General features: G+C 39.5%; 1 long non-coding RNA gene across 1 annotated transcript; it reads left to right on the top strand.

Moving 5' to 3' along the window:
* The first annotated feature begins 6,217 nt into the window (after positions 1–6,217).
* On the top strand, positions 6,218–8,662 carry LOC148186886 (uncharacterized). Its single transcript, XR_015779188.1, has 3 exons — positions 6,218–7,273; positions 7,694–7,745; positions 8,490–8,662. It is a non-coding gene; the product is annotated as an uncharacterized LOC148186886 (long non-coding RNA).
* Positions 8,663–16,068: the final 7,406 nt, after the last annotated feature.

Here is a 16,068-nt window from a genome sequence, read left to right as displayed (position 1 = left end):
TTTCCCAGAAGCTTAATAAGGGGTATAGTTCATAAAAATGCAATCACTTCTTGTGACTTAAGCAGAGATGATCCTTATTTCAGGCGAGGCGCAGCCTCTCTGTACTATAAAATGCTGAATTTGGAAGCATGAGCCATGTTGCTGTGTGTTAGATAATGTAGAATTTATTTTGCCAACAAGAGCGACTTTGAACATTAACTTGTTACTGTTCTTTTTAAACGTGACAGCAAAGTAGCTACATATTTTCTAAAAAGTCACATAGCTGCAAACACCAGCCTTTAAGGAAGAAGAAAACTGATGCTGTTATTCAGCCACTTTCTCGAGGTTGTTAGATTGAGACAAAAATTTCACATGTTTCAACAACATCCTTTGTGTATGGTGTCTGAAAGAGGACCTTCGGGACCCTTTGTGGTATCCAAACCAACCTCAATACCAAGAATTCCCATACAACACATGAAAACTCACAAATGTCAGCATATGGAGAAATCAGGCCACTAATCGTCCTTTGTCACCCGGCGACATTCCTGATGTTCACCCCTGGTAACCAGGACTTAGGGAAGCGCAGAGATTTTGTGTGACAGCCGTGTCCCTGAGCTTAGTGCTTCTCAGGGCGGGGCTGACCGCCTCTCATGCGGGACCCCTATGGACTGTGTTTGGGTGAAGCGGGGGAGGCTGGGGTGAGCTCATATCACAACACAATGTGGTCCAGACAAGGATTCAAAAATGGCCTTTCTACAGAACGTCAAAACAAGGTGAAGAATTTGATTAAGGACGCAGACTTTTTATCCTTTTTGAGCCAACATTGGCAGCTAAAAGACATCCTTACAGAGTAGTGCTACAATATCAAAACAAAACATATTCTTCACTTGATCGATTTCCTCTTTCAAAGTCGTCAGATTCAAGTTCATCATGAGTGTCAACTCTCTGTCAATGACAGTGGGTCAGTAAAAGGACTCATATTTTGATTTATTCAGATTTTGTCTTAGTTTTGAAAGCACAATAACATTAATAATACCGGGTCTAAAAATTCTTCATCTAATAGTTTCTAGTTGCTTTGTGCATTTTATCACTTTGACAGATTTTCAATTAAATTTAAAAAGTTCTGTCTTACATGCAAATCAAACTAATGCACAGACATATCGTGGAACTTCACATTGGTATCAGTCAGTGATGTTTTCAGTGCAGTGAGTCTTTGGGGGGATGTCAGTTCAGTAGGTCCCAAATAAAATGAGCTTTTTGACAAATTGGAGAGTTAAACTTGTGTTTCCTGTTATATTTGTGGTTATATCCACGTATGTTGAAAACATGGGCAAACTGAAAATTAAAAAAAATCTAAAAACTGCATTAACAAAACATTATACTATTGCCACATAATGAGTTGAGTACAGAAGGAATTAAAATTATCTACCCAGAGCTGAGTAAAACAGATGAGATATATATGATTGTGATATGCAATCATCACAATTTTGAGAAATATTCAATTGTATTTCTTTCTTTCTTTCTTTCTTTCTTCAAATACTTTTTCCATTTTCCCTCCATCATTGAGACTACAAACAAATGGCGGTCATCGATGAAAAATATTTTTTTACCAAATGGTGTGTCCCCTGGACAGTAAGCATCATCAGGTCATCATCGATATTAGTGAATACATCTGCTGTTACAGCAGACTTCACAACTCAAGGTTACAGGAATGTAGGAAGCTCTATCCCACATATTCAAGCCATCAGATGCATTTTATGAACTTGAAAATATATGGTTATTGTCTACTGGCCAGGGAGTCCATTCTGCGACGCAAAAACCATCACTCCTACCGCAACGGCAGCGTACAAAGCTACAGCTCAAGATGAGAGCAGACGGGCAGGCGTCTGATTTGTGTCAAGAACCACAACAAAAACACTGACACATCACTGCCAATATGACAATATCATCCAAATTTCAATCAAGGTGGTTTACTGACATAAGAAATACTTTCAAAATACTTACTTTTAATACAAATATAAATATAGCAAAAATACACAAAGCTAGCTGTTGGAAAATAGCCCCACACAGTGGAAAAGTCATGCCATGCCAATGTTTGATAGATTTATATGTTCTTTTGATAATTCATTGTGTTTCATACAGCAGTTGTCAGATTAATAGACAATTATAATAACACCAACAACAACACCAAAAGACAAAAACATCAACACATTAAAGTGCTCTACATATCATAAGGTGCTGCATCAGGATGTGAGACCTCTTAACGCGAGTTTGGTTTTCACCATGTAGCATTACCAAGGGGAAAAAAATAGCAAGTTCTCCCTGGACGAATCAATAGGGATTTTACTGCATCCTGTCAAATTTCAATGCCTTAGGGGCGGGTACCTTGCAACATCCGTGGCTATGGTTACATGCACACCAGTATTATACCGAATATGAGAATATTTTTATTTTTATTTAAGGGTCATATAAACAGCATATTCCAATGAATAATTAAATAATTTGAATCATTTTTCAAATTTAGCATTTTCCAGTTAAGACGTGTGTGTCGCTATTATTCAGGTTTTAGGGGCATTATTTGGGCATTCGGCCAATTCGGAATATGAGGTTTTTACAGCAGTTTTTCAACACACAGTCCCTTATATGTTTATGGTTGGCCCTGTGCGTTGTCATGGTCACATTGTACAAAAACATTTTGCAAAGCAGTGGGGGAGAGTTGCATGCTAAAGACAATACCTTATTTTGATGCAAAGAAGGGAAATGACAAGCTGGTCCAGCTGTTCTACCTCTCCATATTTTGATGTGATGAGCGGCATATTAGGGCACATTAGTCATAGCATGCACCGTTGCATGTAAACAGGAGTGTTAGTGGAATAGTTATCTTCACTACACATGTAAACAACTTAGTAGGAATATTGACTTTTTCAGATTAAGGGAAAAAAAAACTGACTACTTCTTGCATGCAAACACACTCACTGACCAGTACAGAAAAGCAGCCCTAAAGCAGCTGTCAGTGCTGCAAACATGCCTGGAAAGATGAAGATGTATGCATATATGTAGGTTTGGGAGGATGACAGCCACAAGTGAAACCAGCTGTGATGCGGTGAACATGTTTCCAAAATGAATGTATGGTGTAAAATAAACTGTAAAACTAAGCTCAGCTCAAGTACTGATAAATATAAGAATGTAAATTCCAGGAATAGAGCCTCTAAAGTTGTTCAAAGAGAAACACTTGACTAAATATGAAAAATATCTTGTCAGCATGTTTTCCTATAAACCCAAGCCACTGTGTTGAAAATACCACTATATCAACAACTCAGCAAAAACTGAACTGCTGAGGTCTTTGATGCCATTTTTACGTAGTACGTACTGTAATTGGCCATTTTCAGAATAAAGTGGTTTTGATCCTTTGATTAGAGACAGGGCCAGTTGGAAAAGGCTCTAAAATGAGCGCAGAGGTTCCTGACTCAAAATAGCCAAGTCTAACTCGAGCTACACTCTGACCAGCAGAGGGCTGTTTCATGTTATACTGCCGTTAGCTATTCCTGTCACTTCTCCGCCGGGCTCAGATAAACACTTCCATTCCACAATCCCAAAGACATGGTCAAGAGACCGCGATTATAGCTTTGGGAGTGTCATAAAACGATCTCTGTTGGGAGAGAGGGAGGGAGGGGCGACAGTTTCTCTTCCCTGTTTCTATTTATCATGTTTCTAACAACTTTCCTCTCCTAGGCTTGTTGACCTGTAAGGTGAACTGTTTCTGCACGTGCCGAGACTTTCCCTTCAACTAAAAGTAGGTCTGCTCAGACAGCCTGGCTCCCTGTCCACGGCCCAGCCTCATAATTTTAAGAGCTAAGCAGCTATATTTATGCTTCTAACTGAATGTGACCCTTATGCACACTCTCTACCATTGCCTATGTTTGCATGACACTGTAAGGAAAATTTATAGTTTGTGTGCACTATGCACGGAGCAAGTATCAGTGTAAACATGATCCTTTACTTTGGCGCAAATACAATAAAACATGTCCATTTTATATCCACCAACAGTCTCCACAATGTATAACCCACACCGCAGTCCTATGTTGAATCTTGACACATTTAAACTCACTCTAAGAACACCAAACCAACATTACACGGTGTATCAGGGGACAAATTGTGAGAAGAAATATGATCAAACTCCTGGCTGCTGTTTCTGGGTCCAAGTCTGCAGCTGCGGTTGCCAGGTCCTGGAGGGAAAACAATGGGAAGCGGCTGAGTAGCGAATGTGGTCGGCGGCAGAGAAGCCGCCCCTGTCTTTTAATGTGGCTTCTAGCTGTCTCATTGGCCGCCAGCTCTTTGCTGATTTACACCACAGCAGCAATTCACAACCCAAACAAACCCCAGACAACTAATTATGTCAGGTTGACTCTGTCAGCTTATCATGGAGGCAAAACAGAAAAGAAAAAGTTGACCACAAAGGCCACCATCTCTGGAGTGTAACTCCAGACAAAGAGATGATGGAGCCCTGGTGCTGTCTGCTGAGGCCTGGTCGTGGATCTAGTGTACCACACTGCATAAAGCCGGGAGGTCTGGACAGAGAAGGAATGCCTCCAGAATAATTCATATCTAAACTCTAAGAGGTATGCAGTATTTTAAATCAAAATAGATGCATATTTGTGCACAAATAACCAGGACAAGCAATCACTAGCTGTCTGTGGCAGTGTTGAACCTCAGCGGCCAAGAGAAAACAAATTCCTTCCTCCTGCCAAATTCCTCTTAATCAGCTCTTGACTGTGTCTCAAATATGAAAATGAGACACCCAAAAACAAAAGAGTTCATTATACTGCACAGTATTAAAATACATGATTGAATACTGGCCTAAAAGTACGAGACTGAAAGTTTATTTCTAATAATTATCTTAATTGGGTGTTTAAAAGAAAAAATGAAAAAAAAAAAAAAAAACTGATGGGAATTTTTTTTTTTTTTTTTAACTTAAGTAGGTGCCAGAATTGGGGGTGCACAATAATATCAGCACGTCATCAGCATCGGCAGATATTGGCTGATTTCTTCACATACCTTTTCCTTTTTTTTTTAATTGACAAAGTGAACATGTAAAAAAACACCAGCCCTAAGTTTAAGTATTTAACATATCATGCCATATGAAATGAATGAATATCACATACATTTAAAGCATTGCATTTTATGTCTCCATCTGCTGGTGGGCCATCATGATAAGAGTGAGCATATTATGGGGTGGCCTATAGCTCAGTGAGTAGAGTCCGCCCTATGTAGGCTGAGTCCTTTGCAGCCGCCTAGATTCAATTCTGGCTTGCGGCCTTTTGCCGCGTGTCATTCCCATTCTCTCTCCCCCTTTCCTGTCACTCTCCAACTGCACTATAATAAAGGAAAGAAAAGCCCCAAGTGGATATATCAATATTGGTATCAAATATACCCAAACAGGATGTTTTTATATTGGCATATCGGATATTGGTAAAAAAAAATAAATAAATTAAAAATCCTACACTGTGCACTGCATCCCTTGCCAGAATGCAGAAAAAGCATCAAAATAGAGCTTGTTTATGGAAAAGTGCCAGGGGAGAATCAACTAGACCCTTTCACAGAAGTTTGGGATAATTCTTTTATATATCAAATATTAAGGTTTGTTTATCAGCTGGCCCCTGACCTCCTGTTCATTTTGCAAAAGTGGCATCAGAGCAAAACAAGCTATGTATTCCACTTTTATCAGTATCAGTGATACTATATTCCCAAAAGAAAGCTGCAGTCACATTAAAAAAAACAACACCATTACATTAGGCTACATTAAAATTTGACAGCCTATCATTACATAAGTCTAGACATGTTGCAAATACAAGTTTGTGGTTTCATATCTACATTTTGTCCGTGCAATAATGCAGTCATTTTTTTAAAACCAAAATCATTCACTGACTACAGAGGAATGCAGTCTGCGGATTGGCCAAGAAATGTAAGGAGTCGTTAGTTAAATCAAGTCACACATTACAGTCAATACACATCAAAGAAATCCTGCAACTATTATTATTCATGTAACCTAAAGGCTTTGCTCCACAAACTCAGACCTCCAAAGGGAAAAAATGGTATTTTTAGTATGGCACATCAGCAGCAACACCAGTTCCATCAGGGAAAACACAGACTTTTTAATGTATGATTTTTTTCTCTTCTGAGTGTCAGGATAAATTAGAGACTAAAAATGTTATGATAAATAGACTAAACCTTAGTGAAAACGAGACAAAATAAAAGATCAAGTGGCCACCATTGTGCAGCCCTTATTTTTAAACCACCCAAAAAAAGCAGTGCATTCTTTTAAAGTTATTCAATGTCAGTTATAGCCTACAGCTATCTTCCACATCCACTTAGATATTTAACGTGTTGACCCTCCACAATAAAGAGCTACAAAGGATTTTATTCTTTCTTGCCCTTTTTGAGCTGCTAGTTAACTAACTTCAGGTTTAACTCAACCAGTCAGGTTATTTTTCCTCTCAGAGGCACATTTTTTAGAAAAACTCCAGTCTCCTAGAAACCCCAGCCTGATGTGCATGAAGCCTGCTGTTTAGTAGCCTCGTGTTTGGCTCTGTGTACTCGCTGCATCAGTTTGGCCCACGTTCAATGCACCTCTCGCCTGTTATAAAGGCCCTTTTTGCTGAATTCTTTCCTATACACTCCTGGCCCTGAGGTTTACAAGTTTCCCAGTCTTTGTGGCACCACCGAGGCATTTTTGGAGTGTCCTAATTTTTTCCTCTTGAAATGGTCTAAAATGAGAATAAAAAGGTATCAAGGACGATTTTGACCAGATCAGAAGATAACTGTTCTTACTCTTCTTTTCTTTAGAAAAAGCCATGCCTGTTTGTCATTATAGCTTCAAAATACATATTACTATTTCATATCTACGCTGGATAATGCTCACCTCAACATGTTTCTCTCCAAATGAAATCGGAAACGCAGATGCAGCTCTGCAGCTTACTGATATTCAACTACAAAGGGCACACAAGGCATTTAATATGATGCAGATCTCCACTGCCTATCTGAAAAGGATGGGAACAGTCAGGCTTGGCTCTTAAGGGAAATTTGGGTATTTCCTTTCGTCTTTACTCCCTTGGAGGCAGAAATAATGATATCTTCTCTCCTCAGTTTGTCAGGAAACCAGAACAAGGACTGGTCCAAGGTGGTCCTTTATCATACAAAACAGACAGAAAATTACATTTGCTCATCCAACACAAGACCATGTTGCTTTAAAAGAAACACAGGACAGCAAAGACAGATGATAAGACCATAAATTATGGTAAGTACTCTTGATGCACAATTACTCATCATAACGACTACTGACAGAGAGGGAGAACTAAACAATCAGGGCTTCAATTCAAAAAGAGGTTTGCATCAGTGGAATGGTATTATATGACAAGAAATGCTCTGGATTCAAGTAGTGTGTTTTGTTTTGAAAAACAATCTGATCACAAGCATAAACATATGTGTAAAAAAAGTCAGTGTTTCTGTCTGTGTGCAATGTGTTGACGGTTCAAAAGTTTGACATATTTAATGATTCATAACTGCCTTCATGTGGCTTCTAGGGGGTGCTACAATCCAGTTTATTTTGACACTTTAGTTTTGTTTCATCAAAAAAATTCTCTATAAAATAAACTGAAAAAACATTTCCGAAAATGTTTTCAGTGGAAGTCTATACATAATCTTTTTTGTTTGTTAGCAGAGAGGAAGATCTGAGTTGAGCTGTGATCTGCGAGGACAATCCTGACACAGTGAGTGAACTTTGAGATGCACGTGCATGAATCATGCACATGGGCCAAAACAGAAGTTTTTACAAGACTAATGTACGTAAAGCTATTTAATTAAACAAATGAAAACCAAAGAGTTGTCTGGGGAAATCTTTGTTAGGGCCCAGGCAAACACAGAAGCACGGACCATAAACATTACTTTGAGAAACTTGAGAACAGGCCATGTTGGTTTCTTCAAGTCCTAAACAACTGACACAAACGCTATCTTTCAGAGTCTTTTGTTTAGGCTAGAGACTTCCACTGTCTTCGCAATCTAGAGGACATTAAAAAGGGATGTTCGCAATGTTTTGGTTTATTTTTGGTTGACATGCATGCCATGGCTGAAAATAAACGGAGGCCTTGTGTTTGTGTGGTGAGCGGTCTTTTCATAGCAGCCTCTGTACTGACAGAGACAAAAACAGTGGATGATGGGAATAAAAGTGACAGTGAAATGGGGTAAATGGGTCTGTGACAACAGGAATAACATTAATGTAATAATGCAGTGTCATGTTATGTGAAACATGGCATTCAATTTAATGACCTCAGCTAATCTATACAAATTTAAAGATCCTACTTCTGTGTCAATATCATAGGCTAGAAATAATGGTTGTAGCTGCTGTGACGTCCCCAATTAGTTTGCCGATTGTCGTTATGAAGCCTCAAGGTCACCATTTTGACAGTTGCCATCTTGGTTTTTGGAGCCATAAGTGACCATCTTTTCTTCTCCAGGTTGGAGCTGCAGACGAGCAAAAGGTGGACCTGACTGAAAGACTGTAGCGACGCCTGGGGGAAAGCTTGTCACTCAAGCGGCCAGGAGGAACTTATTCACATGCTGAAGCTGTGGTGATGAGCGGTTCAATATTTTTGCTTCAGATTTTGCTCTGGCCTGAAATAAATGTATATGGAAACCACAAAGGGTAATTTATTATTTTTTCCGGTAAAAAAAAACTATGCTCGTAGGCTCGTAGTTTTTTTCATCTACCATCCTTCTTCCTGTCATTTATCACCCTAGCCTTACAACAAATGCTGTTGTCACGCTGTTCTAAAGCATTATAGACAAAATAGACACATCTAGACTGTCCTAAATGTATACATTGATGGCATGCTTTCTCAGTATCGCTCAGCATCTTTCTTTCTTTTAAAAACCCTGGCAAAACTAGTATTTCAGCATAACTATGCATCAGTGTGGAGCTAAAATGATGTAAGATTAAGGCAGATACATGCGTCTCCCCTGCAGCACGGAAATAGTTTAGAGTGAACGCAATGTTCGACTCAAGGTGGAAACAAAGTGTGTAGAGTTGACATTTCTATCTGATCAGGCAATGACTGTTTGCAAGACTGTCATCCTCTTAAAATTACAGTCGCAATCATAAATTCCTATCAGGACTAATTCAAGGAATTGCCGGTTGCTTATTCCCGCCTGACTTCCCTGTAAACAAAATACCAGCCTGCTCTGTAAACAACGGACTGTCCTGTTAACAGTTGAGGAGTCCTCAATTCTAAATCTGCTCTGCGTTGGGTAAGGCTGTAAATCTACATACAGTAAAGATGTGGACACGGTGTAAATCTTTCGCTCGTCTTTGCCCTGTGGCCTCCTCTGAATGGGGCTCAGTGTTCCAGTCACACCTGCTCACCTTTCCCACACTGCAGCCCCGGGACATGGGTGAGCTTAAGCTGAGATGAGAGGCAAAGAGGAGAGGCCCCGGACAGCTTGGAAAGGGGCAATGACCTGGCATACCCCAAGAAGTCACGGTAAAGACTCTGGCTGTGTGCTGTGTGAACCGCTGGTTGTGGTTTTCGGTCATGTGCGAGGGCGTTGTCACGTGCTTTGGAAAGATTCATGACCGGTGGATGTCAGAGCAGGGAATGCTGGCACACTTCGAACAGAGCAAGCCACACAGCAAGCCGTTTGCGAAGGCTTAAATAAACACACCATATAGTTTCAAGTAGTCCTGCAGAGAGCCTTCGCCAATGCACTGCCATGTGACTGGGATGTCACTTATTCTGACCTCGGAGGAAGAGGAAAAAACCAATGCCTCGTGTAGTTACTCATTCTCAAAACCACTAACAATCTCTCTTACTGTGCAGCTATATGTATACAGAGCATGCTGTATTAGCCACAGCACGTCTAACATTAGCACGCGATGACTTTGCAGACAATATTAAACAAGCAAAATAGAGTCCTTTTAGTCCAAGCATATAATTGTCTTGTAAATTTTGTCCCTCTGTCTCGACATCGTGACCACAAAGTTTGATCCATAGACTGTGCGTGCAAAATTATAATAATATATTATAAATACTAGAGGTGGGAAAAAGATTAAAATGCTTTGAAGCGTGCTCAGACTGTGACTGAGTATGGAAGTACGTTAAGAAGCACAGATGATTGGCTTAACTAATGCTAACCAGGCAGAGTGAGCGGTAGGCAGACTCCTGCTTTTCATTAGCACCAGCTTGCTAACTGGCAAGTGCAGCCAGTTAGACTTTCCAGATGTGCCTGTCCTTGTATGATCCTCAGCTCTGCTTGGAGATCTCACCTCGGGGCTGGAAAGCGAGACAAGGAAACACACGCAGCAAGGGAGTCCGCTCAGCCAGCCAGCCTTACAAAGACTCGAGTGTATGCAGGAAGCTGCACAGACTGCGAGAAGGCTGCTCTGCAGAGGGTATGCCACGTTAACATCACATCTCTGCAGTCAATGACTGGCGGCACTGCCTGAAAAGATGCCAGTTGTGGGTTTTTTTACTGTTTTTTTAACCCAGCACTTTAATGCCCCATGCGGTTAATGGGTTGTTGTGCTTTCAAGTGTTGTGCAAACAATGGTCTATAATAAAAGACGACATAGGAGGTCTTTACTGCCTATAACAGCCTGTCCCTTTGCCTTGGTCCAGACCTTTGCTCAAGTTGACTGATTCTGGTTTGGCATCATGAAACAAAATAGCAGTTTCTCAGTTAAAGTAAACTACCACACAGCTGTATGCCTCCACACACCAGTCAAGTTACAATTACAGTTTACATCCATGCCTGTGAAAACATGGATGCTTCACACACATCTTGTCCCCGGCAGCACAAAAGACCTGTACAGTCAGCATAGTTGGGAACCCAAGGTTTTTGAGTTATGGCCAAAAACATATTTTATGAGGTCACTGTAACGTTTACCTTTGTCCTTTGGCCACCAGATTCAAATAAGTTCATTCTTGAGTCCAAGTTTGTGCCAAAATTGAGGAAACTCCCTGAAGGCCATCTTCAGATATTGCATTCATCTTTGGCTACCAAATTCTAATCAGCTCATTGTTGAGGCCAAGTGAATGTCTGTGTCAAATTGAGATATCGCGTTCACAAGAATGTGCCGGCCTGGCAGACCGACAACCTGAAAATATAATGCCTCCAGCCTCGCTATCGCCGGTGCAAAAGCAAAAAAACAGCCGATGAGCACCATGTGGGGGCCTTAAGGTTAGCCAATAAGCGTCATGGGTGAAAGTAACCAATGTCAAGAACCAATGGAGAGTAATAACAACATGGTGGTATAGGCGAGAGATGCTGCTATCAAGGCTGTTCTAAGTCGACATGTCTTCTCAATTTTGCCCAACATTGTAGTTTATTTTACCACACCTTTGCTTCAGAGGATCCGATTTCAGTGTACCGCTTAACAAATAACTGTGAGGGTGGGAATGTTTTTTTTGCAATTATCTTTTTATTTGGAAAAGACAACAATTAGGCATTCAGATTTTCTACAATTTTCATACTATAGCACACTTTTCCAGTTTTCCTTTTTTCAGTTCTCTGCATATGTACAAGAAAGAAACTAAAAATCGCAGTCTTCCTGTGCTGAAACTCAGACCGTACAAACTTCTCAGTCCTTTACTCCCATAGATGAGAATTCAAGGAAATCTCATAAACCATTCATCTTTATAACTTTGAGCATGCTCATCTGTGTTCTCCCACAAAACATCAAGTAGCCATAAATCCAACGAATTTCTACCTTACTCTGTCCGCCATTAGGTGTTCCATTTTCTTACATATGCCCAACTCTCATTCCAGGAAATACTAACTATGTACAACCGAACTGAAGGGAGCTTACATTTTTACATTTTTCACAACAGTGGGAAGAAAGGAGTATGAAACATTAATGGAGTTGTCAAAGTCTGCTCTCATTGGGGTTATAAATTCAATGCATTTGTGCCAAGTTTGGTAGAATTTGTCTTTTTGAGCTCTCAAGGAGTAAGTCAATTTTTCCATCTTAAATATGTCTAAAATTACACCCTGCCAATCTTCCACTGTAGGTGGTATTGTATTTAGCCATTTTCTGGTGATTGATTTTTTACTAGCAGCCAAAAGGGCCTGCAGCAGCTTTGTATCCTTCCTCTGTTTCAAACACACAACACGGCCCAAATAAAGCGTCTCTATATTCATGGGTAACTGAATTTTGAATACCGTGCACAATGGGAATGTTGTTCAAATGTTGTGACAGCAACTGCATAAATGTCAGCTGACAAAACAAACATTAATGTCGGCCTAGCAGGGCAAAAGACGTGGCAGCTTTCCCAGCTGACAAATCACAATCAGATTTCATGTAAACCTGAATGACATCAGCTCTCTGTCTCATCAATCTCCCCCATTTTTTTTGAGTTTGTATGGGCCATGTGGCCGTGGTGATATAAATGCCGCTGAAATTCAGCAGGTGGATCCATCTCATCTGCCAGCTCCTATAACTGTCTACTGGTGAGCGGACTCCACCTACTCAGTGCACACCAAAGCGTGGTAATGGTGCAGACCCACAGTGGACTGACTTATAATGATGTTAGATTCAGACAGATAAGTGGATCTGTACCCTCCCACACAGAAATCACTTAGAGTGGACTCAATGTCAGGCTGAAGATGGAAATGCAGTGTAACCAGTTGACTATTCAGTCTGATATCAGACAACCTGTCACTCCCATCTAACACATTTTGTGTTTATGAACATATATAATCAAACATTTTAGACAATGTATAGCTGTCAAAACCTATTTGAACTGCAGTATTGCAGTTTTGTTCCAAACAAAACAAGAAAACTTATAAAATATGCTATCAGCTGAAATGTGACTGACCTAAATCCTTTAAAGTATCTCATCCAACTGAACTTTGTAAAGACTAAATGTTCAGCTCAGAGAGCCGAGGTGATTGATTCCAGTTTGAGTCAGAACACCGCCTGTGGCTCTGCAGCTCACCAAATCAAACACTTTCAAAAACAATGTGTGAGCACAAGAGAAAGTACATTCAGGCTTTTATTTTCCTGACAACAGTGTTTGTGGAGCTGATGGCAATCTGCAAAAGTTGTGAAAGGAATGCATCACCAAAAACAAAGACACCAGCTGTTAGAAAGCTGCTCCGTAGCCCAGTGACACTAAAACATAATTTATGCAAATTCATGTAAATCACTCATCTGTGAAATATAAATATATTTTGAACTTGAATCATTAAACTTAAAACTAAACATCTGCTAGATAAATGGATTAAATAAATTTCCTAACAAAACGGACCTTGACTTTTAGACATAAGCTGTAAACTAAATTCTTTGAAACTAAGAAATACCAAAACAATGTTTCTCAACCTCTCAACCAGAAAACATTATGTACTATAGCAACAAAGATAATTCATATTTGGATAATATTCGTACTTGGTGTGTTTTCTTGAATCTAAACGAATAACAAATGGACCTGTCAGGGAGTGATGAACACTGGCTCAACAACAAAACTCTTCACTGACTTTTCATGTTTGTCCAAAGCATCAAGATCACATTCGGTATTAATGCCATAAGGTCAAATCCCCACAAGGACAAACACAGATTGTCAAAACTGTCCCATATTTGAGATCTTGGCCCGAGCTGAGTTACATCATGCTTCCTCTTAACTGCTGAAGCAGGCCAGGACAAAATAAAGTTATTAGCAGGCAGAGGAAGAGAGGCTGCTCTGCACATCAGGCCAATCAGAGGGGGCAAAGTCATTACATCACTTCCACAGAAGCTAATAAAGCATTTGTGTTTATTGTGAAAGCATGAAGTCAGGTCTGACATGTCAGGAGATTATATAACACACAATGGCAAACAAAGGAAAAAAAGAGATATGTGTTATTGCAGTTTGCCAAAACAAAGTTTAGAAAGCATCAAGATGACTGATGGGCAGCTAAAATAGAGTTAATACCTACAGGATTCTGTTCAAGGCTGCTCCCTAAAAGTCAATGATCAGAGTCATCAGAAGACCCCCAATTTTGTGCAGTCAAGTCACTGCTCCTTTTTTAGCTGCATTATTGTACACAGAGCAACGCAGGCACAACTGTACAGTAGGCTGAAAACCTCACTAACAGATCGCTGTCTTAAAATGACCTGACCACAAAACTAAATTTGGTGGAAACAGAGAGAGATGGTGGAAATGGAGGGCTGTGCGTCGCCAAGCAGTGAGAGACGGGACGCCGCAATTACACTCTCTGACTGTATGGAAATCTGGTGTTTCCACATCAGAGATGAGCAAAGGCATTAAAATGTGCGTCTTACAGGTAAAACACAAGACTAACGTAGATTGATACAGAAGTTGAGTGTGGGAGGCTGCTGCTCTGGAGGTGAAGTGAGCTGAATATTTATGTTTTTGTACGTGTATGTACAGATGTACAGAATAGCATAGATAGATAGAAACTGTTGTGCACAAAATAACTACAATGTCCACTGTTAAATTTAGACCGGGGATCAATCTTTTCCTAAAAGACAATATCTGGTTGATAGAAAGTCAGAAGTGGAAGAAATACTTAACAGAAAACTGGAAAACCAATAGCACAATCAACAGTTTAAATCAATTTAGTTTTGCACTCTGGGTCCATTCTTAGCAAATTTGAAAACAATTGCAACATCTTTTGTTTCCAACTGCACAGACCAAGTGTTTTAAAATTGATACAGATTTAATTTGATTTCTAATTTGCCTCTCCTCCAAAAACACTGCACGAGGCTCATGTGTATCGTAGTATTGAGAGCCATCTGCCATACCAACTTGACAGAAGAAACACGATTTCTCAGAAGGTAATGCTTAAAAGAAAAACTAAATCATGAATTGTTTGGGGGAAAAATACTTTATCAACCAACCTACCTCAAACTCTATTGCTTGTTTATTGGATGCAGATTTAGTTCTCGGTCAGCATGTCATTTTAGCTTTGCATAATGGACTAATTTGTGCTTTAAGCTCTTTGTGCTAACTGACCTCAGGTGATCACAGTAATTCCTTGGCACACAGACTGAGCAGATTTCACCTCATGCGACTCCAGGTTTTTGCCTGCAGATCATTTTGTTATGCTAAGCTTTCTGAACATGAGGAGCTGCTGGCTATCAGACGTCAACATCTGTTCCTGTATATCCATAAACTTTCATGTTTTTGGGTTGTCACCTAAATATGTCTTGCAAGAGAAACAATGCAAACAGACCCAGCTATCTGGCATCACCAGAGTTTGAATGTATTATTCAAATCAGTGACTTCATCTGCCTGCGTGCAGCAAAAATCTGGAATATTGTCCCATATGAAGTTGGACAAGCCTCTACTCTAACCACTTTTCAGTTAAAGCCGAAAACTCTCCTGCAAATTGATTTTAAGCTTTGTGCTTTATTTTAAAAACTTTCCACTGGTGTCATTTGGGGACAAAAATGTCCTCTTCCTCAAAAAACTTCCATTAAATATTATATAATATCATTATTTTCCACTTTCACTGACCTAAATTGTTTAACCTACTTCAGTCCTAATCATAACTACAAATATTCATTCATTTTCAAAATGTTAACCCTTTAAGTGCCAGTTGGTTAACATAATGACATTGTTATTTTGTCTGAAAAAACATACACATTTAGTTATTTTCTGCATATTAAATGGCAGGTGGAATTTTTCTCCTTTTTTTTTTACAGTCTTATCAGTGATTAACAACAGTACTGATTTTGATGCATTTTTATTTTTTGTGCAGTTTCAGATTTTTACAAAAAATATTATTTTAAACTTTCCCTAATGGAAATCTTTTAATAAACTTCAGTCCTGATCATAATAACCAAATATTCATTTATTTTCAGAATTTTAACCCTTTAAATGCCAGCTTGTTGTTTTGGCTACCTTGTTTATTATTGACTTTTCATAGGAGCTGAGGTTGAATTTCTAAAATTTAAAATAAAATTCACACGCTTGCCAAAATTTAGGCCACTTGCATTAACACAGCCAAAATAATCAAAAGATGGGAGATAAAAAAGCCAACATCGTCCCTAGTGAGGCACAAGGCTTAATATGTTTTAAATAATCTTTTTTCCTTTGC

This window comes from Plectropomus leopardus, chromosome 16 (genome assembly GCF_026936395.1).
Source record: "Plectropomus leopardus strain MGB_pleo_1.0 chromosome 16, ASM2693639v1, whole genome shotgun sequence".
NCBI lineage: Eukaryota > Metazoa > Chordata > Actinopteri > Perciformes > Serranidae > Plectropomus > Plectropomus leopardus.
The sequence above is the reverse complement of the archived record's forward strand: the minus strand, read 5'-3'. Positions and strand labels throughout refer to the sequence as shown.